At 31.3% G+C, this 24,806-nt stretch overlaps 1 protein-coding gene across 8 annotated transcripts in view; it reads left to right on the forward strand.

The window, feature by feature from the left end:
• The window catches only part of spri (sprint), a 229,174-nt gene that overhangs the window by 129,351 nt on the left and 75,017 nt on the right, over positions 1-24,806 (forward strand). The window contains exon 1 of one of the 8 annotated variants that reach the window (XM_068772021.1): positions 20,924-20,949. The exons of the other annotated variants lie outside the window; for them this stretch is intronic. The gene's annotated coding sequence lies outside the window, so the exon portion shown is untranslated. Of the gene's footprint in view, positions 1-20,923; positions 20,950-24,806 lie in introns of those variants that run through there. 8 annotated transcript variants of the gene reach the window in all.

Consider the following 24,806-nt stretch of genomic DNA (forward strand, 5'->3'; position numbering starts at 1 on the left):
TTCACCCCAAAATAAAAATATCAGTTATTTTTAAAAAAAGAACTAAAACGAACATTGATAAAAATGAGATCAGTGGCCAGTGTAATTGAAATAAAGCGGAAACGCAATCCGCGGCCCCGCAGTACAATGGATAGGAGGAAGGTTCGACTCGTATTATATCCCTCGAGTGTTCCCAAACAAATTCCACAGAGAAATCCAATATCAGCTCCCCATAACGAAATTGCAGTTTGAATGCTGTAGTGATTTTGATTATTAAATCACGATTCATATTTGCAAATTGTTATTAACTTTTGTAGGATACTAATCTATGATTTTATTTCCAATTTAGTTTGAAATTGAAATATTTTGTTATAAATTCCAGTTTTCTTTGATGTAATAAATAACCAATCGTACAGACATTCCGCCTTTATCTTCTTTAACCACGTATTCAACATGTTAAGTTCTTCAGTAGACGCTGTGTGCATGTCGCTAACAACAGGTCCTGTTGAATTTTACGGGGGTTTTATCAAGCAACGGACGTATTTTGGCTGAAATGATGATGTGCATATATTTATGTCAGAATGGAAAGGTAAATATTTACTTGTGAAGTCGAACACATATTGAGTTACTTGTGGTTTTTGTTGGGATTTCGGTTATTGTTGGGCCTTCAATTTTTTCATCTGATTTTTATGAATATTATGCTTTTTGTCAGAAATATGAAATAATTAGATATTTAAATAACAATACAGAAATGAATTGTTTTAGGTCTAGGTAGACATATTAATATAGTTCACAGATGTAAGTACATATGGTGTCATTTGCAGGGCTTTGCATGTAGCATATCAATTAGTTCCAAGCATGCGATATCATGATTATCTCGGACTTCGATCACGAGACATGTCTATTAAATGCGTAATCACGTAATTGATAGGCGATACAACGCGGGGAAATGAGACGATTAATGTATCACACGTTACCTTACCTCCGAACATATCAGATTATTTGTTTTACAAGGGATATACGGTTTTATTTTATCGATATTATTGTGAAATTAAACTAACATTAGCGGTGCATTTGTTTAAATATGCTATTAAAACAAATAGGCTATATTTTATAAACAAAAATGAAATACCGGTAACAAGTTAAAAATTTAAAAGGAGCAGCTACTCTATTTTTGATTAGCGTTCACCAACTATCAAACCATCATCGTAGTTTCAACTTTCAACTCTTAAGTTCAAAACTTCAAGTTGCCAAGCCATCCATCATGTTTCCGACTGAATATAGTGATTATTTTCTTAAGTTGAATTTAATTACTTTAGTAAAAAAGTATTTTTACACATCGATTGCATTTTGCACAGGAAAATCCTTTAAACCATTTTTCCCTTATTACCATGAAATACTATCATTAAAATAGTAATTTCATAAGTACGACTAAATTCAAGAATTGTCAACACATAACTAATGTCAAATATAAAAAAATCTGATTCCGCAAGAAATGACGGCACCACACAACTTATACCACAGCGCGTCGCTAAAATTACAGGTAACGTTTACTCGTATCACAACTTACATATCTGGGATAAATCTATCGCAATGCCGTTATTGATATTAAAATATTCGTTCCCCTCGGCCGTAAATTGCGTGGATTGGCGCCATGTTTGATTTAGAATGGTGACTTCCGATGGGATTGGGGCATGAATTAAGTACATTATCCGCGCCGGAAGCAACGCCATTGGCACTGAATATTATAACAATAAATTGCTTGATTATTGCTTTTCGGTAAAACGTTGTTTTATTTTATAATCAATATTATAACTTTTAGTTTAGTTTTTTAATAACAACCTTTGTATTAATATGTTATGAATAATGTAGAGGGTGATTGCATAAAGTTGTAAAAGCTTGATAGAGGTGAAATAAGACCATTCGACATCAAAAAATTTTGAATCTTTTTACATATTTTCAATCATCTTGCACAAAATGATCATTATGAAATATTTACATTAAAATTTATTTTATTCTGATGCAATGGGTCAATAACTTCTGAATATACAAGGTTTGCAGAGACAGATAGTAAACAATAATTTATTCCAACAAAAATAGATAGCGTAAAAAAGGTTTTTTTACTACTACATTATTATAATAAACTCACTGATGTTATTAATTATTTCTGAAACCATCGATTATTTAGCAGGATGTACTATTTATTAATTGACAACAAATGAGATATACATTCACCGTTTTAAAGCTTTTACACACATAAGCAATCACCATGTATTTTGTGTGCACATTACGTCTGACGTAAATGTATATGACATAATTATAATGATAGAGATTAATTTGGCTATCGAACCTATGTTGACTTAATGAAACTTTGTAAACTGATTTGAATAGACTTGGATAAATGGATTCGATATTCAAATTCGTTTTGATATTCAGAATGTAACGCTCAAAATCAGGTATTATCAGACAATTCGTATGCAAAACATTTGTAATAACGTACAAACATTAGCACCTACTTTATACGACGACAGAGATACAATTTCTCTCAATAACTTTCTACAAAATGTACGGATTTATGCGTGAACTTTATACTTTTAGGCGATATACTAAAACTTTTCTACTTTGTTATCAATTTATTATTATATTTTTATTAGTGTAGTTTATGTTTATTGATCTGTCGTAGCCTAGCGGTAAGGACTGAGACTTGCACTCGCAGGTCGCGGGTTCAATTTCCGGGATACAAACTTAAATTATTCTTTTGTGAATTAATTATATAGGATTGCTAGTGATTACTAATTAGTTTCCGAAAGATAGGCAGCAGCGCTCTGCGTATCAAATTACCATACTGCCATCGCCAACCCTGCCAAGTTTGGCGATTTTATAGATATATTTGGAAGAGGCCTGTGACTTGTAGAGGGCGTCTATCGCTCGGAACGACGAAGACGTTTGTAATGGTTATTCAGAGTGTAGAAGGAAATATTTAGGAATAATATTGTACATTACGTAATCATGTCGAAATATTTCTGTCCCATATAACGAGTTTCCTTAGTGATTAAGAAATACTCTTTATAATAGTAGTCGAGGGTCCATCCCGCGAGGGGTGAGTGCAATTCGTACGCCTTTTAATATCACAGCTGCGTACAAATGGTGAAGCAAAACTCCTTGAGGATGCTAGTATCTTCGAGAATTGAAATCCAAAATATAAGTACTATTCACAATTCCATATTAAGTGATTACAACCGTACCCTTGATAAAGAAAATAATTGTTTTGAAAACCTAATGACCATTTTCTTTTTTAATTTTTTGGTAAAATCGACAATAGTTACATATAAAGAATATATAAACATGTTTTTAATTTATTATTAACATGACCAGCAAAATTAAATCCAAAATGGCTTGATATATCAATTTTATTTAAGGAGGAAACAGTACAACGACGTCGAAAACATTTTAACACTTTTTTGTTTAGTAATTAGCAAAATTTACAGAAATGATAGAACAAAATGCAATTTTTGTATCTATTTTCGATCAATGACTACATTTATTGTCGGTGTACGTGTAATTTAGTATAACCAGTATTTGTTTTGGTATGCGTCATTGGATCATTTATTGTATTATTTATATATATCATTGAAACAAAAAATATTTAACATATTATTTATATTACAGAAAATAATATATAATATTTTGATTATCACTATAAAATGGTTATTGCAAAATAGTTACGTTGATTTGAAATGGCCACTTTTATTATATAACTTTAAAAGCACATTAAGGTTTTGCGAACAAGATTCACTCCAATTTGTATTAACCGCTGGCAGCAATTTGCGGCAAGAACTAAATCTAGGCAGTTGTAGCAGAGATGACCACAAGGCGTGAAATAGCTGATGTCTTAACCAATTTTTGATTCTCCCAAAGATAAGACATACTATCATTTATTTTCTTGTAATTGGCAATACATATGAAAAGATTTTACCTCATTTAATAAACAAATGTTAGTTCAAATAACTAATAATTATATTATCTATGAAAGATTATAGTTTTATTAATGTTTAAACAGACTAAAACTATACTTGCAATATATTCCCCAACGTCAAATGGTCAGTATGTCCACCGGAATCGGGACATTTATATGAATAATTTATAAGTGCATTGACGGTGACGGACAAATTAAAAAGCGCCCATATTGATGGCGAAAATAAAACATGAGCTCACTTTCATTTTAATTCAGTGTGACTAAATTGTGATTAATACGTAGGACACATAAACAACGTTAATATATAAAAAAATACTTTCTAGCAAATCGATCTTGTGTATATATTAATGATAGACGTTTGACACCATTTTTAAATTAAGTAAAACTAAATAATTACAGTAATGGAATCTATAAGTAAAAAAATATAAGAATAAAGAATGTGTGTCAATAATTTATAAATACAACGATAAAAGCAAAATATAATGTACATAAACAATAGGAACTGTATAATAACTTTAAAGTTATATTATAAGGTACTTTGATTCATAACAGATGCGATTGGTAGTCAAAGCAATGCATTTTAATTAAAGATACATTGTTAATATTTTTTCATCACATACAGTACTAGTACACGTGCAGCTACAAAAGTTATATACTATATATTTTGTCCAGTGACACGGATTCCAGTGAGGAATAAAAACAAATGGTCTTTGAAAATGCTTTCATTATATTTTAGCTACAAATCGCAGTATTAGAAATTATAATAACCAATCGAATTACAAGTTGACTGTTAAACACTACCCAATATATATCTAACAGGCATGTTTGCTAATTTTTAATTAATACTTTGTCATTATGTTGATAATAACAACAGTGAGAAACTTACATGTAAATCTTTTGCTTTATCACATTTCGATTTTTATATTATAGAATAGTTACTGTTGCCTTATGGATTTTCCAGATTCCACGTTTACCGGATTGGAGTTTACTAGAGTGTGAACATTTTTTGTATACAAATGAAAAACCATGACTTTATAATGACATGCAAAACGAAGCACAAAAGTATTTGCATATTTCAGAGACCAAGACGAGTTCGTCAACGTTGGTTATACGGCGCAAATAGATAAAACATCAGGTGTGTCTAAATTGCAAGCGGGAAACATAAATATTTAAAATGGTAGTATAATCAAGTTTTCCATAAATTTGGAATTGTTCGGACATTTCCTAAATCAAACTGTATTACGTATTATTGTACTTGGCATTTGAAATAGTAAACATGTCATTTTGTGTTTACGGCGGCTAGAATTTGGGATGTTTACTGCAAAGTAAGCGTAGATTCAGATTTAGATGTCTGGGTAGGCCGGGTTGCTTTGTTTCGATGCCACTTGAAACTTAGAGCTGAATTACGATTACTGCCTTGCAGTGGCGACAGCGATATGCAATAAACAGTCGGGTCTTCCAAACTGTTCCTGCAGTGTGGACCACTATTTACGTCAGTATACATTATGTTTGCGGCTTGCAGAAGATTTAAAAATAAATAACTCAAGTCTTTGCTGCTTGATGTCTGGTTTTGTTTCGTTTAAAGTAATGACGAAAATATTAAAAAAAAAACTATTAATATTATGTTCCAAAAACCGCTCTTTATAATTTTATTTTATGTACACAGTTATTATAACTTCTTACTTGTTATGACATTGGTGTCATATTGCCATAGTTTAACATAGATATCTATTATGTGCTATCCATAATAAAAGATTTAATAAAGTGAAGTATAGTGGAAGAGTGTTTGAATGGTTTTTTTTAAGTTAGTAGGTGACCGCTAGAATTATTTACAATTACTTAGCATTTCTTTAATACAGAGAAGGCTTACCAAGTATTCTTTTTTAATTTTGGTTACAATTGCGGCACTACCAAAGGTGGCTTAGGACATTAAAGAAATCTACCTGAGTTATTCAATTATTAATTTACTTATTTTATTTCTACATTAATATAAAGGTAGCATAAATATAAGCTCTGACAGCAATGTACTCAAATATCCGAAGTGAAAACTATTGTTTTACCTATATATTTTGTATGTTTACTTATTTGGAAGACATTATATTAGGTTACAAATATTTAGCAAGAGGCCGCAATTAAAATAAATTTCTAGAACAAGTTTTAAAAATTTCTATTTTCAATTTATAGACCTTATCTAAAAAAAATAACCTTTAAATACGCCTGCAGTAAAACTAAAATTATATGGAATATACAGGTCATTGTTACATCAGAAATGACTGACACAAAATATGTGTCGTTGTAACAAAACTATACTAAGTAATGGTCTTTACAGGTAGTATTTTGAATAAACATGAATAGTTGTAGTAGTGGACATGTATTCTAGTTGCATAGTACGACGCACTGTCCTGCATTTTTCTAAAGCAAGTGGATACCCCTGGTGTAATTCGTCAGGGCGGGCGCTATCGTCCGATGCACGCTCAGTCCATTTCCATAAAAGCCTCTTCAATCTCGCAAAACGTTTCGGGAATTTCAATTCACGCTTAACGTTTTTTCCGCTCGTCCTTCACGGTTATTTTCGTGTCGTATATTAAATATTTAATAGTGTATGCGATTTATAAATTGCAATTTATGTGCGAGGGTTGTGAGTGTTGTGGCGGTCGTTATGGCGGACCCATTTGATTAAATATAATTAATTTGTGCATATTAAATTCAAACGCATTCTTATCTAATCCAAAAAAACCTAAATTTTTTTAGATGCATTCATCAATTTCCTGGTTTCTTTAACTGAGGGAGAGTCTGTACTGTCAAGCGCCTTTGCTCCAATTTATGCAAATGTATCAAATTATGCAAACGTTTTTTTTTGTTTCTATTTAAATGCGGAACATTTAGTTAATACTAACTAAATATCGTCGTAATATCATATAAGCTGGCGTCTTTGTTAATTAAAGATAACCTTATGTAACTTAATAACCCAATCACATAGCGCGCAGAACAGATGATCCCTGAGGTTTTAAGGTTCTTGAGTGGAGACCATGCATCCATCCACAAGATAAACAGACGAACTTGTTATGACAGGCCGCTTTCAATCAGTCTTATTAGAAATCTATAACCTCCGCCCATATCCAGCTGTGGTCTTCTACGGCTGAATATTTTTCTATTAATATAGTTAAATTTTTTGCTTAAAATATTTATATTCTACTTAAAATAATTTAAATCGTATAATTAAAACATGCAATGTTGAACAAATTTTTGCTCTTAGCAAACTATGGTGTTATATCGTCGCAGCAACGATTCTCACTTAAATTGTTGTTTAAAATAAAACTTGGCGTTCGGGGATGCCATCGTCTGCCAGAATTATTACGGTCACGCACATGTGTCAACAGAATGTTATTAGCTTGATTTCTTATCTGAATAACCTAAATGTTTTAACAACTGAACTGAACAAACACTTAATCCGTATATTTTTTCTGTGGAGTGCGGCCCTGGGCATGGAAATAATCAAATATGTGCGCTCTTATTTGTCCTTTATGAATTTTCAATTCCTTTTTATACTTTTATGTCTTTATTCTTTATTTTATGAAAGGCTTACTTTCAACTAACACTCTTCGAAATAAATATAAAATTTATTAGAATAGAAAGTGAGACAATTTCTCTCATATATAAAAACCTCATATATACAGAAGAAACTGTGAACTAAAGTGGTATAAAATACACCTAGTTCGTACTAACTAAATTTGCTTGATATAGAAAATTCTTTCATGTATATGATCCTGTAAAAGAGAATTAACGCGCTGAGAATAATGACGCTTTTGTAATCATGTTCCAAGCTGAATGAGAGACGGTGTCAACTAGGCCAGTACGCCAGAGTAACTACAAAGGAAATGACTCACTGTGATATAAGAACGACTTGAGCCGCATAATGCAGTTGGCCTCAAAGATGTATGCAAATATTGTCTTTGTGCGAAAAATGGCACAAGTTACGTTGAAATCCATTCATATTATTTGTCCTAATCAACTTGCATATCTAATAGAAATGAAAATAAAAGCGTCTATTGTATCAAAGACGACTAGCGTGCAGGAAGCGTATCGAATTGACGTTTAAGATCTGTCACAGTGTGTATACGTCGTAAGAGGTCATTGACCCCGAAGCGATGCGGGCACCAAATTCAGTAGTTGATTCCGTGCCGCTGGGGACATTAATCGGACGTCACATTTCTTGGGCAAGATAGAAGGGAAAAAAAGGCATGATGTGGAAATAACAAACTTTTTATTTATCTTAATTGGTTTTCCAGATGAATAACAGCATTTAATTAGTCATGATACTAAAGAAATTTCTTATAAATGTTTTCTATAGTAAGATGCTACAAATTATGGAATGTACAAAAAATGTAATTTCATGATGACGATTTTCTTAGGAAATAGAATCAGCGGATCATGTTTCAAAAAAAATTAAAACATTATACTATTATGTATTCTTATGTTTCGCGTCTATTATAGCAAAGATTATTCTTTATGCATATTAATTTTAATCCGTGGTAGTAGGACTTCATTGGTTTTTGATTTTTATAATCATAATCATAAACATGAACTTTGCAAAAATTCAATGTATTTTATTTAAACAACTTTTACCCAGGCTTACAATATGAGGAAAGTTACTTTTCAGATGTTAGGACGTGGTATTATAGTTACTCGCAAAAATAAGCATGAATTTGTCATAAAAATAATGATGTTCAAAGAAATAAAAGCGAGCTTACTTCCGCTTCCCTAACAATTTACAACCGACAATAAATCGATTACGAGCTCTCGAGTCATCGAGTTGTTATCGATAAGTTTACGATTAGGTCCACTGCCCTACAATCAGTTTACTATAGTAGTAGATAAATCTGCTAAAGGCTGTTTCACGCATGATTTCTACTCAGCGGCACGGTCGACCGCGTTTTGTTCCGTCATTTTCTCCTCTGGCGTAAAGTCGGCAAAAAGGTTTCAATTTGGCATCTGTTATTTTTGTGTTTTGCCCTTTGCTTATGATTAAATTGTAGATTTTATTCGATTTTTTTTGTATCATTTAACAAAAAATAATACAAAAAGTTCTTATTGAAATTCGAATACCGCGTAACTCTGTCTAGTCAGTATTATAGAAATATCTAATATTTTTTTTCCTAATTGGTTTCGTAATATATTAAGAGATAACAAAGAGGCCCAATGTTGATTTAGAAATTGAAACTACACTTTGGGAATTATGTGTACGTTTTCAGGCTAATTAAATGTTTAGTAAAGTACATAATTTTATATTTTATATATATATTATCACAAGAATAATACATAGTCAAGCTGAGTTTCTTTAACCTGTTTTTGTCAGGTCTGAGGCATTTATATTCGAACTTGAGGTCAACCAGAGATGTAATTCATCGTATATTATACAAATAAATTTTGAATTATAATTTGAAAGACATCTATTGTGTTTTGGAGACAGATATTGTAATAATCCAAACGTAAAACTAATAAACTAATAAAGATATAACACATACTTTATAAGCTATAAAAAGACATTACAACGCTTTATTTATAGAGCCATTGATTTACCTGCACAGAGGATATCCATTCGGATCGTGTCAAAGAGATTTGGGGCAAAAGCAAATTGTTTTAAAACAAGTATCGCTACATCAAAGATCCCTTTGCAGATGCCATAGTTGAAATAGATGTTTACGTGTCAAATGATTTAATCCTGCCATAAGCGCAAACAATGTTTCGCAATTTCTTTGTTCACTTGTAATTTTATTTCCCGTTTAATCTCTATAAATGTTATGTTACAAAGAAAGAAAATCAATTAAATACATGTAAATTTCAGTATGTTATATTATAAATAAATTTAGTAAATCTCTGATAAAAAAGGAAAATTATTACAATTACGGAAAAGTTATCGGTGGTTAAACTACATTTTCAATTTTATATTTAACTTTAAACAAATTACCTTTTAGGCGCCACAGAAATACATTACGTTAACAAAGGGACGATAAAAGTAATTATAGTACGTTTTGTAATGTACTGTTACGTTATCATTAACCTAACATTGTAACTATTGATAAATTCTAAAAGTTTATGAAACGAGGGCATCGCTAGTGTAATTAATGGTGGAAATTGTTCCGACAATGGTTGTATTGTGCTTATCATTAAAAAGGCTTGAGTGTGAAATAAAGTATTCGGCAAATTCAGCTAAGTTCTCATAAATTATTTACCACAAAGTATTTGTAAAGAAAAAGCGGCACATTAGTTCGCCGTTTAAATATTCCTGTTTTGTTCGTGATGCTAACTAAAAACTTTATTTCATAAAATAAAACGTGTACTGCACTATTTACTGCCCATATTTTTTTCAGTTCACGAAACTAGTCGATTTCATAAACTAAAGACTATGAATCAAAACAAAACACATTAGAAAAAGTAGGTGTACGACTTTCAGAAAACTACATGTAAAAAAGGTAAAACAGTATTTCAAAATAATTGGTAGAAGTTATTAATTCGAGCATTTTCAATTTTAAATATTCTAACTTTAAAAACATACTGTGTTAAAGATATTGTAATAAATAGATTTCGCCTATATCTTATTGCAGACTATACAGCTTTTTTTTAGCTATACAATTGGTCACAGTAAATGAAACTATGTGAATAATAATTCAATTCTTGTGAAAAAAGTATAAATGAAATTCCAAATACAGATTGTTTTAATATTTCCTTCAACTAAGAACAAAACAAACTTTAAAAACCGTAAAGTATTGCTCAAGTTTCAAAGCATTTGTGTCGAAAACCGTTTTAAAGGCAACAAAAATAAAGTAATCAACTACACCGCGTTCGCCAGAGTATCACCATTTTCTCTTTTAGTGCATTCAAGGTTTTTTTTAACGTTTAAATTCAACCGTGAAGTGGCGGGGAAAGTTTTTATGTTTAGCGTAATGGCAAGCATTATTGGAATACATAGCATTGCAAACTTAGGCTTGTAAATAAAACGACCTAATTTTGTTTAATAAAAGCTGTAATCTCTCCGTCTGGGTTGTAGTGTCACAAATTGCCCTATCGAGTGTCAGGGACACGCTTTGCTCAAATAAAGTGACTTAAATAATTTCTCCGACGAGATGAAGGACGTCCTGTGTTAGTATTTAAGTAAGATAATCGTGATATTGTACAATGGATGAATAAACGGTTTTTAGTCTTTATATCCGTATTCAGTTTTAGTAAGTAATATGAGATTAACGTTTTTTTAGAAAAAAAAAATAACACGTACAAAATTTTTGCAAAATAAAATGTAACTGAACGCTAAAACAGATCGTGTCAAAATGATAACTAATCATTAATAAAAATATCTCTGTAAGTATATTGGTATATCGCAGTAGAGTAAAATAGGTCATGATTCAATGACAATAAAATCTTTCTATGTAATGTATTGAAAATTAGAAGAGAAGTTATCTTTTACTTTATCGATTATCCTATTAACACTTCACTAAGAAAATGGACAAGTGTAAATAAAATAGTTTTTAAATATATTCGAAAAGGTTTATTAATTTAATTTAAGATTTCTGAAGCGAAAAGGAAGGAAATGTCGTAAGGTTTCCGCTACGCATGAGTCGATAATAAAGGGTTAGTGCTTCATAAATAGATTAACATATGGTACTCATTCAGATATAATGTTGTCAATTATAAGACGTATCCATTTTATTTGATTATATATCAGACAAAGTGTTTTACTTTATTTTATTCTTTTTGATGAAAAGATGAAGGTCTTGCCGGAAGATCATTTGAATTTACCCGAGTGCTTTTTTAATCGTGACTACATATATCACTTACTTTTAATTTGATACTCATTTGGTAAATGGACGTTAGTACATAAAGCTTATGGAAATAAAGATCTTGCATAGATTATGTTGCATTCCTAAAATATTGAATATCATGATTTATATATACCTTAGCAGTACACAAATTTCGTTTTTGTCGTTATACATCTGTTTTCTCCAAGATGTAAGGGATAAGGAAAAAAACTATAAGATTTTATCGATTTATTTTTGTTGGAAGAATTTTGTTCCTTATGCGACTGTTTTTAAATAAACCTACGACGCATTATATTTCTATACAGTGAAGTCATGTGTAAAATGAAATAAGCTAATTTGGTTCAAAATACACAACAATGGTCAACCAAGGTAACGATTACAGCTTTTTGTAATTAATATTTCATTATATGCAGGAGCCCTTCTTTGATAATAGGAACCACTTCAAAATTTAAAAATTTTGGCAAACCGCAGTTAAATATGTTTTATTATTTACAGAAATTATATTTATAGAAAACGTATAAAATATGCGTATATATTCCAAAGTTGCAAGTCTTATTTGTTGTCAGTAATTAAAAAAAAGTTAAGACACTTGCTGAATATTTATACTTTTTTGTTACACAATAAATGGGGTACTTGCGTACATTTGTATATGCGCCGCAAAAAAATCCTTCATAGAGTATAAATAAGTCGCAGTACAATGGTTTCGATAGCACTATAATTTCCGACTGCAAAAAAAAAGATCCATTCAAACTTCACATTTAGATCTCTGAATTTCCCTGATTCAAATAATTTTAATCGCGTCATATCGCGCAACTTGTTATCTATTAACTACATATCTCTATTATTAACGAGTCCATCGACTCACAGCTGTTCATCTTGGAAGAGCTTCTCACATCCGTTTCGTAGAGCTAGACTATTCACTTTTGTTCAATCGTACGATTAAATTGATTTATGCGTCGTCTATCTACGTGACTGCTATTTTGAATTATATATTAAGAACTCAAAAGTATTTCGTCCTCTGAGGCTATGCGAACAACATATTTCATATTAACGTAAATACTTAGTGTTTTATAGACACCTATATAATTTCAATATTACATGTTAATAACTTACAATGTTACTAAACCGTTTGTTTGTCGCAACATTGCGCTTGTCACTGTCGAGAACGATTTTTTAAAATGATAAATGAAATATTATTGTTTATGATCCTGTGGTCTGTAGCACATCCATGGCAAGCGATTTTAAACTGTATCTTTAAGGTGATTCGATATTGTCTAGCCTACTTTATTTCGGACAGATCTGACCCGTACGCACTCGGAGAGTTTAGACAGATATGTAAATGGACAGTTGACAGGTTAAGATTATATAAATTTGGTTTTGCTAGTTTCTTTCAAATCATTATTTAACTATTTACATTCCATAAAAGTATTTAAGATTCTAATTCTTTTTTGGGACTTTGGTTGCTGATGGTTTTTGCTCTACATGTCTAAGTATTAAGATATAGGTTAGATACCTGTTAATCATAGGTTGTTACGAACTTGTGCCCTTTAATAAGAAAAAAAAAATAATCCGAACTTTTAATTTAACTTGTTATTTGTAGCGATTTTTTACGACTGTCTAATAACCTGTAATAATTTTAAATTAAAAATATTTTTTCTCTCTCTTTAATATAAATCGCGTTCCTCATGGTCATGGCATAGCGACATTATTAATTAGTTGAAAATACAGAAATGTGTTATGCTAAAAATATGCTCAGTAACAATATGCTGGCAAAAGCTTATTATCTTCGCTACAAGACGCTGCTTGCAGGCCGCTTCCAATCGATTCTTTTGAAAATCTTTGAAGGATTACTATGCTCAGTGGACATCGTACTGCTGTAATGATGATAATGATCAAACTGGTGTATTATGTGTGTAAATAAATAATTTTTCAACACACGATGGTGTTATTATTTCATTTATTACTTTAATACATTTAACGTTTATTTAACAATAGCAGAAAGGATCAAAAGCATACCTTGTTATACGTTGCAAACATGTAGGAGTCAGTACATAACTTTTATTTGTACCAGCAACATCCCCTCGTCGGACAGTTAACATATTGAGAGACAAACTCCGACCGTGGCTTCATTCAATATTTATTCGATTTGTGCGCTAGTCTTTGGAATACTGAAAATTTTATCTTTGACTGCAACTACTTTCCGCAAAACTTCCTTGTCTTGTCATAGCGAAAAATTAACATAACGAATGCAAACATTGGAACAAATTTCTTTTCATTCATCAAATACTAAGAAATAAACGCTATAATCTATATATATATAAAAATATTTCCGTCGTATGTATTATGTACAGACTTATCACGATATCTCTGAAATAATAAAAACTAGAGACTTGCAATTCGGTTGGCGGGGCGTTCATAAAAAACAAATATTTTTTCAAACTGTAGCTCGGAGAGGTCTTGGCTAGATTATATTCATGATAAATAATGAGGCAGCGACATAATAAAATTTACTATTTCTCTCTTTACTTGGAATATGTGCACTTAGTACTTTATATTTTGTTAGTAAAATAAATTGTAATACTGCAATACAATAAATCACTTCCTTTCAAAAATATAATGATCAATAGAATAAAAAGCTTTCCATTGAATGTCGGCGACTCGTATATTTATTTTGGTTTGCATCGTGACGTCAGATTTTCTTTCGCCCGAGCCCCATAGCCGCAAGCGCCGTCTAACCCTACGTATTCGTTTGACGAGCAGTCTCTGCATACGCCCCTGTAGCCTTTACAATCTATTTGTAAGGCGATGAGTATATAATTTTCCCCTCACAAGAAGCGACGCGGCATTTTTCATTCCCCGCAGGCTAAGCTACCCCTGTTGGATTTCTATTCATTGTATTTTGCTCCGAATAACTTGCGCTTTAAAGTCTTTAAAATCCCTATTTCGTTTACGTATTCCTACTTACATATTTAAATAGAAAAAACGGTTTTAGAGTTGAGTGCTATCCCCTTACCGGTGATAATGACCAGAAAAGTGTTTGATTTTGCATTTTTTTACTCCTCTCATACAAATTTTGTGTTCTTTTTGTCGCTAAACTAAAGGTGATTGGTTAGAGACATAAATGCTTTCAATAGTGCGTAGCTTTCTGTCGATTAATGTAGAGAACGACTTATACAAAAATCACTAGTTTCAGAAATAATAAATAACGTAATGTTAAAATAGAAAAAACAAGCATTTTCAAAAAAAAAATTTTTTTTTGGCTATTTTTGCCGTATTTGTTCGATCAGAAGTTATTTCATAGTGATCACTTTATACAGGCTAATTTCTTTTCAGGCTCTATATTCAATACTGTAAACTTTTACACCTACAACCAAACACCCTGTATACAATTTTAAAATTTAACATTGTTTCATTTAATTAGAAAACCATATTAAAAATATTACAAATTTTTGTTTTCAGTCATCGACGGTGCATTTCCTCCTACAAGGAAAATGTGAAGCGAGTTATTTTAGTGTTGTAAACGAAACTACTGTGTGATTTCCGACATGTTTATACAATCGGTCGTTCACCATTGTTGCGGCACAATGTAGGTCAGACGTTTTGTGACGTTTGCTTAGAGAGAATTTCATTTTTATTCGACACCATACGGTGTGATAGCTTCATCGAATTTTGTAAAGTTTTATCTAATGAATATATACAAAGGAATAAACATGTAAATCAGTGAAGCGTGGATGGATAGATCAGTAATTGGCATTACCATAAATATCACAAATGAATATCTGCGCTTAACTTCTAATTACGCTTTCAAATTGATATTTATACTCAAACTTCAATAAATCATTTATCAATCCAAATCACATTCCGATGAGTGTCTTACCCTGTTAAAATTTGTGGCAAAAACATTGAAACAACTTTTTAAAAATATTATAGAGCTCTATTTAAAACACAAAAGAGCGTTTAAAGGGACAGACACAAAATTCTCTCAGTAAATTCCCGGACAATATAAAACTTTATGTTAATACTGAGACTGGAAACTGACTACGAAGTTTGTAACCGCCGTGAATCTTTCGATGCTATTTTAAATACGACCATTTGTTCATGAAATATGTCTTAATTAAATTTTTTTATAGTTGACAAAAAACGTTAAATTGTGTTAGTTTATTTTATTAATTTATGCCCGTCTACAGTTGTTACAGTTTACAGGCAAATTTAGAATGAATTGCACAAAGAAATATATGTACAAACAAAAATAAGAATAAATTTAAATATGAACAAATAAATTTAAATTAAATTAAAAATAAAATTAAAATATACATTACAAATGCGAGGCATAAGGATATCACGGTAATTTATGCCAGTGGGATATTGGGGCACAGGAAGAATTCAGCTAGGTAGATAATTTTTAGCATTGCAATGAAAACGATGTTCAGAATTTTTCAGTATTGCTATTGATTAAAGAATATAAGAAAGAAAAGACCTTCCTTATATCGGACTTGTAATATTAATGTAATAAAATTTGTATTGAATTAAATATTGTTTTTATCGTGTAAGGACTAATCCCAGCATTAAAAAACGGAATTTTGGCCAAAACCATATAAAATTCTTGACAATATTCAAAAAGTTTGCAAACTTACGACGCTCTAATTAAAATAATAACTAAAAAGAAGAATACATTCCAGATAGCAACAAACATCTTCTAAATTATGTAAATTAAATTTGTTTAAGTTAGTCGCTAAGTTTACAGCTTTGAAAATAGTCATTGTCGTCGTTAATAACTTTATCGCTTAGCTTACAAAGTGCTACATCGCATATCGATGCTAAAATTGCATCTTAAAGTGTAAATATAAGAACAGAAGTCCATGGTGGAAATTTTACGAGAGCTAATGGTTACCCTATATTGAGACGAATATGTATGTTATGGTATAAAAATAATCGATATAAATCAATCCGCAAAGCTTGTTTTATTCCAACTTGTTATTTATGATGTTTATTTTAAAACTCTCAGCGGTAAGCGCCTCCATTACGAAACATCAACACACTATTGTTAAATGTAAACCGTCTGCAGACACGAGAGATTCTTTTTTTTCTTTATTGGACAATTTATTACGTGACAGCAACATTTTAATAATGTTATCAGTGATTTAAAAACCAAAAATATCTTGAAACTAGTAATCGAGTCACTGTGGTATTTTCTTTATTACTTTGATAATGAAGTTTTTATATAATTTTAATATAAGTAATATAATTTTTTTTCTCTTTAAATTCCATTACGACTAAAATATTGCTTGCTATTTATATCGGGATTTAGTCACAGATTACGTAAACTTTTAATAAATTCAGAATGAAATTAAATAGAGGTTTTTTTTACATTTTTAAAGTAAGTCTGAACTTAAAGAATAATTAACATGTTGACCTCCTATGAAACATTTCGAATCTTTTGTCACGTTTAAACAATAATTTTGATTGGTATCGAAGATGGGATCAATTTAATGCTTCTTCATCCGTGACGCAGTTAGCTTAATGTAATTTATCCTGGATATCATTTAATTTTAGTGAATCGTAGTCATGTGCTTATATGTTTAAATATTCATATTCATATTCTTAAAACTTTAAGTCATTGTTAGTGTTGTAAATTTCTTACGGAAAGATTGCTATATATTTTTTTTGACAGAAAATCACAGATTAAGTCGTTTATTAGTAGAAAATACGATTGGCAGGCGACCCCAAAAGCGGTTGCCAAACTACAGGTTGCGGTCGCGTCGCTCTAGTAATCTTCAAGGTGATTGGTAGTAAACAAACTTAGTGCACATGTTTGGTTGTTTCTTTCTTTACTTCTTTACGTCGTCGTTGTGAAACTAATATCTGTTATATACAAACATGACATGAGGATATTTAAAAAAAATCTCTTGTGAAATTTGAAAAACCAGAATGTTAGATGCGTATGTATTAGTAAATGCAGTTGATCTTATAAAGATTAGAGTTACTTGGAAGTCTTATTATACGAAATTTTGGTCCTTGAATTAATAATGATGACAGGAAAATTTGTAAATATCCACGAAGTGCACGTTTTAAATATTTATTCGTCAATGACCTTATTTTTGAAGCTTTATATTTAAGGTGAAATTTTTTTATGCATAATATTACAAATATCATTTATAATTGTAAAGTTTGTTGCTGCGCTTTTAAAGAAATCCTTATCTATAGATAGATTAGGACAGATTTGTATTATTTGTATATTGTGAAAAGGCAACTTATAACGGTCACCGTGTAATCTTCTTCCGGTTCGTTAGTATACTAAGAATCAGTCGACTTGTGTTTATGTCAGTGTGCTCAAATTTTATTACTCAAATGAAATCTATGTATTATAATGTAAAATACGTTTGTATCTAACTTACAATTGATCGAAACAACGTGTTCACTCAGAAAGAGCGGACAAGTTGTTTAACTACAACATTACTCCTTAATGTTAGTGTTTCCTGTTTAAGAAATATACCATTAATTCATTAAAATCTGCCTGCTTGTAAATCTAGCTGCTGTCTCGCAGTTGCCACCTTATCTTCTTGTAGCAGGTCGTAAAACATTCTCGCTGAGACAACTCCTTATTTGTTTACTTACCGCTGAACGCCGCCTTTTTATGTTGCGATCATAAATACTTTACCTTTTTAGAGTTCTTACAAAATTTTATTACTGAGACGAAGTGTTAATTTAATTTGTAAAAATCTGAATACACAACATCATCATAATCATTATTTCAACTATTGTCAGCACTATTGTCCCGCAGTGGGTCCAATAGACCTACCATAAATGTCCTGTAAGACCAGTTGGAAGCGACCTGCATACAGCGTCTCCTAATTATCTTAACGATGACATCTGCCTATTTTGTAGGTGGACGTCATACCGTGCTTGCCGATTCGTGGTCATAGCCATCTGTTCCTTGCGTTATATGGTCCAAATCTAGATTATACTAAACGAATACTTAAAAGTCGTGATACTGACTAAACATTTCACCAAATCCGTTATCCATGTCGTAACACCAATAATAATAGCATATGTCAACAATTCACTTCCAACGACTGACGAACTCGTTTCCCGCTTACGACATTATCACCAAAAATAGACGCCTAAAAATTATTTCATCAAAACTTGTCTCTGCGCAGTCTATTCCGTGGTAAGACGAGACATCGCCAGCGCCGTACCAAAATAGCAACGATGCACTATTTTAGTCAATTGTTTTCATTGCTTTTATTGCATACGATTTCTATTTTAAAATGATATATCCTCAGTAATATTAAGTGATAAAATTAATTATATTTTTCTTGTGGCTTTACTTTTTAGGTTCAGCAGAAAAAGTAAAATCATTATCCAATATGTATCTATTTTACGTATACACAACAGGGTTAGTTAGGGTAACTGTGGGTTACATACTACTTTCTTTTAGTTGTTATTTACTAGTTCATCTCATCTAAATTTTTCAGTAACAACTATTTTCGACTAAATTGTTTACCATAAATATTTATTGTAAATCCTCATTTTCTGTAGGATCCAGGTGATGTGGAGTCGATTTAGCTATAAAATTTAATGTGAATACATTATATATTTTTAACAGGCGGGACTGTACTAATGTTGTAAATCGGGTGCAATGAACCCTGTATTTTGCAATCCATTGTGTTAAAGTATTATTCGCAGCACGCATGGCAATTTTGTTTGCATATTCGCCATGTGTTTTTTTTTCATTAAACTGTACGAAAATGGGCACGGGCCCCGTATTGTATTCGCGTTGCGAGGAAGGACAAGTTTTTGTATTTTTTTTTGTTTGCAGTATAATGTTACTGGCTGGAATAAGAATTAAAAAATGAACGCGCACATTAAAAATAATTACCAGCTACATGATAATGTGTAATTAATGTAAGTATAAAATACACAAAAGTTAGTCGAGCAATAATTTAAATATGAAATAGATTTTTATTATTTAAACAATACAATGGTTTCTTTTTGTATTTTTTTAACTTTATATAACGTATGCTGACTACTTTATCTATGATTCATACAAATGTATTCTTTTCCGTGACACAATAACCCACATTGTATTATAGACAGCTGCCGAATAATTTTTGTAAGTATTTCGGAGGTAGCACGTGTCACTTCAATTACTAGGTGTAATGAGATATAACCGGTGTTTCCGGCTGTAATATATTCGAAAGCCATACAGTCTGTGGTTGACACGCTCGGATTCCTTCAATGGTAACGGAAGGGGCGCTAGCGCCACCTGGCGTTAGTTCTCCTCATGTAAGCGCTTTTGGTGTTTTATATGCAGCCAGTGAACTCATGCTGTAACCTCTACTCTTCGATCAATTTCGTTCAACTTTTAAAGCTTTATTTTATGTTCATCTGCCTAGATCATCAGCACTAGATAAACGTTACCTTAATGGCCTAAAAATAAGAATAACCGGTTGACAAAGACAATTGGACAATTTTTTATACGGAATGATTAGTTATAGGAGTAAAAGCTTTAAAGAGGTGAATGTATAATTCATAATCAATCACCTTGTTTAGGTTTTAAGGGATAATGTATATTCGTACCTGCAGGATCTTTTTGTTTTGAAAAGTTTCATTGAAGAATATCAGAACATTTGTAATGTTGCAACCCGAGATGGAACTAAATGTAGAGATGTTTCCACATATCCATATATATTTTGTCAGTGTGTACTGAAGCTGCTATTAAACAAAGTAAATTAATTATGATGTTAATTCAGCGCAAATACGCAGCAATGCGTGTCGATCACCGCCGCCATCCGGGCGTTGGCATTAAACCTTTGCGCGTTCATATTCGCGAGCCCGATGCCAGTACATCGATAGTTGCGTGAGTGCACACAAGTCGCTCGCTCTCATCTTTATATAAATTACGTGATATCGGATTACTCCAAAACTGTTCTTTTTACATTGTGTTAAGGTGTGAAGTTTCATAATTGTTTTCCATCATCGCGGCTCGGTTAACTACTCGACAGTGACGGGTAGAGGCGCGTGCCGTAAAATGCCTATGAAATCTTCACAGAGTTTGGTTCAGTTGGACACTGACATGCGTTGCGCTTTCATCTTATTTACTGGTCATACATTGCTCGGATGGGTAATAACAATATAGTCTAAGTACATCCTTGCTTGTTCATGTGCTTCTGTTATCAGGTAAGTTACGGTCGTTCGCTTTCTTATCTTTGCATACACTGTACGTAACTGATTAACTTTACATTTATAAGTATGATACAAATTTCACTTTTAAACAGTTTAACATTTATTTTTGTACCTATATGACATTTGATAAGACTCTGTATATTAGCATTAATTAATAAGTTAATAGAGTATAAAACCTACATAGGATCTTTGGAGGCTTTATATATATATGTCTTTGGAGGCTTTATATATATAATCTGTGTAAACCATAAAGCTTAGACATTTTAATTTTTAGTAGTAATAATTCGTTTGTTGTGTAAAGGTCAAATAAAACTGTATTTTATGAAATTCCTCCGCCAACGGAGTTAAGGGAATGTATGTTATCGTTAAAAAACTTATTTAGAATATTTCTTTTGTCATAGAAAAAATTACCAAAAAAGGATTTTATGAAATTACACACACAAAATGTTGTACAAATTATACATGTAGGTATCATAACTTAATATAATAGCCAGGTGTTAAAATAAACGTTTCACGTCGGCCAGCATCTATCACGAACTTACAGCACAACTACTAAATATAAATGTTAACATTAATATACTTCCTTCTGTCCATTTAGAATACGACAAGATTTATAGGTTAGTGCCAGATGTCGAGGAAAGTAAATCCTAATGTAGAGTTCATTTAAACATGGAAACTTATTGGACGTTAAGATGTTTAGTCAGGGTAAATACTTTGTAACTTTATACAATAAATACTATAGCGGCATGTTATGAATGTCCTATACTTGGATTAGTACTCACATAGTTATACAATTATAGAAAGATATTGCATTATGTCAAATTTAAGGGCTATAATTTCATTATTTCTTAATTTAATATAGGCGTTATTTATGAACGCTTCTTTCTCCCTTGCGAGTGAGATTTTCAAAAATGCGTTTATAGCTGCCCTGTACGAGGTCTAAGAAATGTTCCTACTAAATTTCAAATCTTTACGCCTTATGGGTCCAGGGATATAGCGTTGAGTGTTAAACATGTATAGATATTTGTACTTTTTGTTTACACATTTTGAAACGTTAATAAACACATTTTTAGCGCTAAATGAAACTCAAATATCAATCTAAGTTAATAAAAGCAAATACTCATATTATTATCAAACCGTGTATTGAATAGATTTTCCAAATTGTTCATTTACCCAATGTATTTTTTTCTTATTAATGCAAATTACAACAATAAATGTAAGTCGATAATTTTAAATCATGTTTAAAATCCGACTTGCGAGCATGGACAGTTTGATTCATAATTGCCATTTAAGCCGACAGAACTCAGTCGTATATTATCATTTGCCTGCAACATTAAAAAAAGAGCTTTTAGAGACATATTGCGTAATGAAGATATAATACGTGTTTTATTTATTATATATTCGTCAACAAGTTGTAATTTATTCTAAAAACAAAAAAAAATATCCATATTTTTGGTAAATTATATAAACGTGGGAATAAAGGGATTGATCAAAACATGTGGTGGACTTTTATTAAGTCTTTATTGCTTATTGTAAATTGTATAAAAATCCTTTGAATATGTTGTTGAATGCTAAATAAATTTTTGTATAAATCTTTATAAACTATTTATTATCGACAACACACATAGTATACGTTTGTTGCTTTATATTAATTAATTGATATAATTTTGGTCAATGTAAATATCTCCTAAATTATGAATTAGATTCTGGTTCTAGTGTGGATGTATTTTGTATCCATAAAACAATATTTAAAAACAGTCCCATGCCCGTCGTTACTTTAACGGAGAATGATCAATATTTTTTTTCACTTTCAGATTGTCTTTGCAAAAGCACGAAATAAAATAGTCACTAAAATATAAAATAGAGTATCTGTGGGCTTGACTGTATCTATTGCTTACGTAAAATTCCATCACGTAGTTCGTACTACACCACAGCATTAGTTTTTTGCTGAATCATCGTCCGACAAGTTTTCGCCCGAGCTGCTACAGGTTCAATACGGAGCCTTCCCACGTAATCCAGTCCTTTGTGGAATGTGCGAGCTATGTCACCCATTTCGCTGAAGCTTATCCTTTCATCGGACGCTCGCAGACCGAGAATACACGAGAGACGTCTGGTGAATAAAAGTTACATTGCACGTTGCATCGCTATATCAAATTTACATTTAATGCACAAGTTTGAGCTCTACGCTTTGACTTTTCTATTCAGATTTTTTAATTATGCATAAATTTATACGCGTCGTACGTTTTAAATAATCTTGGATTTCATTATCTAGATATTAATACTTAAAGTTTTGTAATTTAATTAATATTTTCCTTATAAAGAATCGAAACTTTCACTTACAGGTGAACACTTTATTCCATGCTATTTAATATTTAAATATTATGTTCACAATAATGCCTTCAAAAATTTGTTACAAATAAAATCTTTTCTCTAATAATATCTTGTGTATTGATCAATCCTGCTTTCTCTCTTCTATTTTACAACTCGAGTCACACTGTTATTTTTGAGTCTAATCATAAATGTTTGTATTTATAAATAAATTACATTTGATGCTGTTATCTCCTCCATCCTGTTACTCACGCTTGTGTTCAGCCAGCGGACCGTCGGCCAGTCTGGTTAGAGGTGCTTTAACAGATGACTAAAACGTGCCCCGAGTGTCAATATAGATGAAATTAGTATTCTTAACTTTAGTGTCACATCTCTTAACCGCTTCATGCATCATGCATCAGGATGAAATACGATTGATCGAGTTTAACCACGTACCCCTCTGACATAATATAGCCAGTTTAGCCATGATAGAAGAGTCAAATATAAAAAAATGTATATTTGGCTGTTATTTATATTTCGTATTATTTGACTAATAATATTGCTTGTTTCCAGGTACGCACGCATTATGTATTCCGGATTTAGTAAGTCAATATTTAAAATATGAATTTACGTATATACGTATAGATAGTAAGTAGAAAAATATGTAGTGACATAATAAAATATTTTTGGGAAATATTTTTTTTAGGGCAACAAAGGCTTAAAATTCGTAATTGACGTCGTATACTGCGTCCACGGCAATATTTTACGATATCACTGAAAGGCAAACATCGCCTGAAGGTTCGTTCAACATAAATATTTGCAATTAAAATTAAGCTACAGCGCCCTATCCGTGCTATTATTCAAATTGCACGCCACGGGAGACCTCAGAAAGTTTCAAATTAATTAAGAGGGTCATAAGACAGCCCGTTAAGGAAATAACAATGATGGGCCCTTACCGGCGTCCTTATTTATTGTAGGCCTGAGGACTATTTCGCCGGCTCCCCGTCATCATCCTGTGGCTTTTAAGGCCACCCTTACGAGTTACTCATATTTGCTATCTCGCGCAACCCTTTTGTGAGTGCTAAAAAAATATAAGAACTATATCATCATTATTGACGAAAATAAATTAGTCTCGATTTTAATTAAAACATTATTAGACAAAGCATGGAAAAAGCGTGAAAAAGAAATAGTAAACATTTTCTCAACGAAATTCTGATTACAATTAATAGTTTAAATTTAATGAATCTTATGATGGTTATAAGCCATATTAAGTATCTTTAAAATCGTGTCTATGAATATCGCTGTGTGTTAAACTTCTTATAGTTGTTATTGTAACAAAGTATCTATGTTGTTATTACTATTATTATTTACTATTGCTTTGATTTACTATTTTGTGGTAATTAAAAATAGGAAACTAAACTAAACTAAACTTCCCTTTTTCAAATTGTATATATCAAAAAAATTATAGCTTTTTTAATAATTTTTCAATATATTAAGAATTATACTAACAATATATATTAATTTTTTGGATTTGTTCAAAATTA

This window comes from Battus philenor, unplaced genomic scaffold, assembly GCF_028537555.1.
Source record: "Battus philenor isolate CCGP_79_NKW_IND1 unplaced genomic scaffold, ilBatPhil1.0.hap1 SCAF_11, whole genome shotgun sequence".
NCBI classification, from domain to species: domain Eukaryota; kingdom Metazoa; phylum Arthropoda; class Insecta; order Lepidoptera; family Papilionidae; genus Battus; species Battus philenor.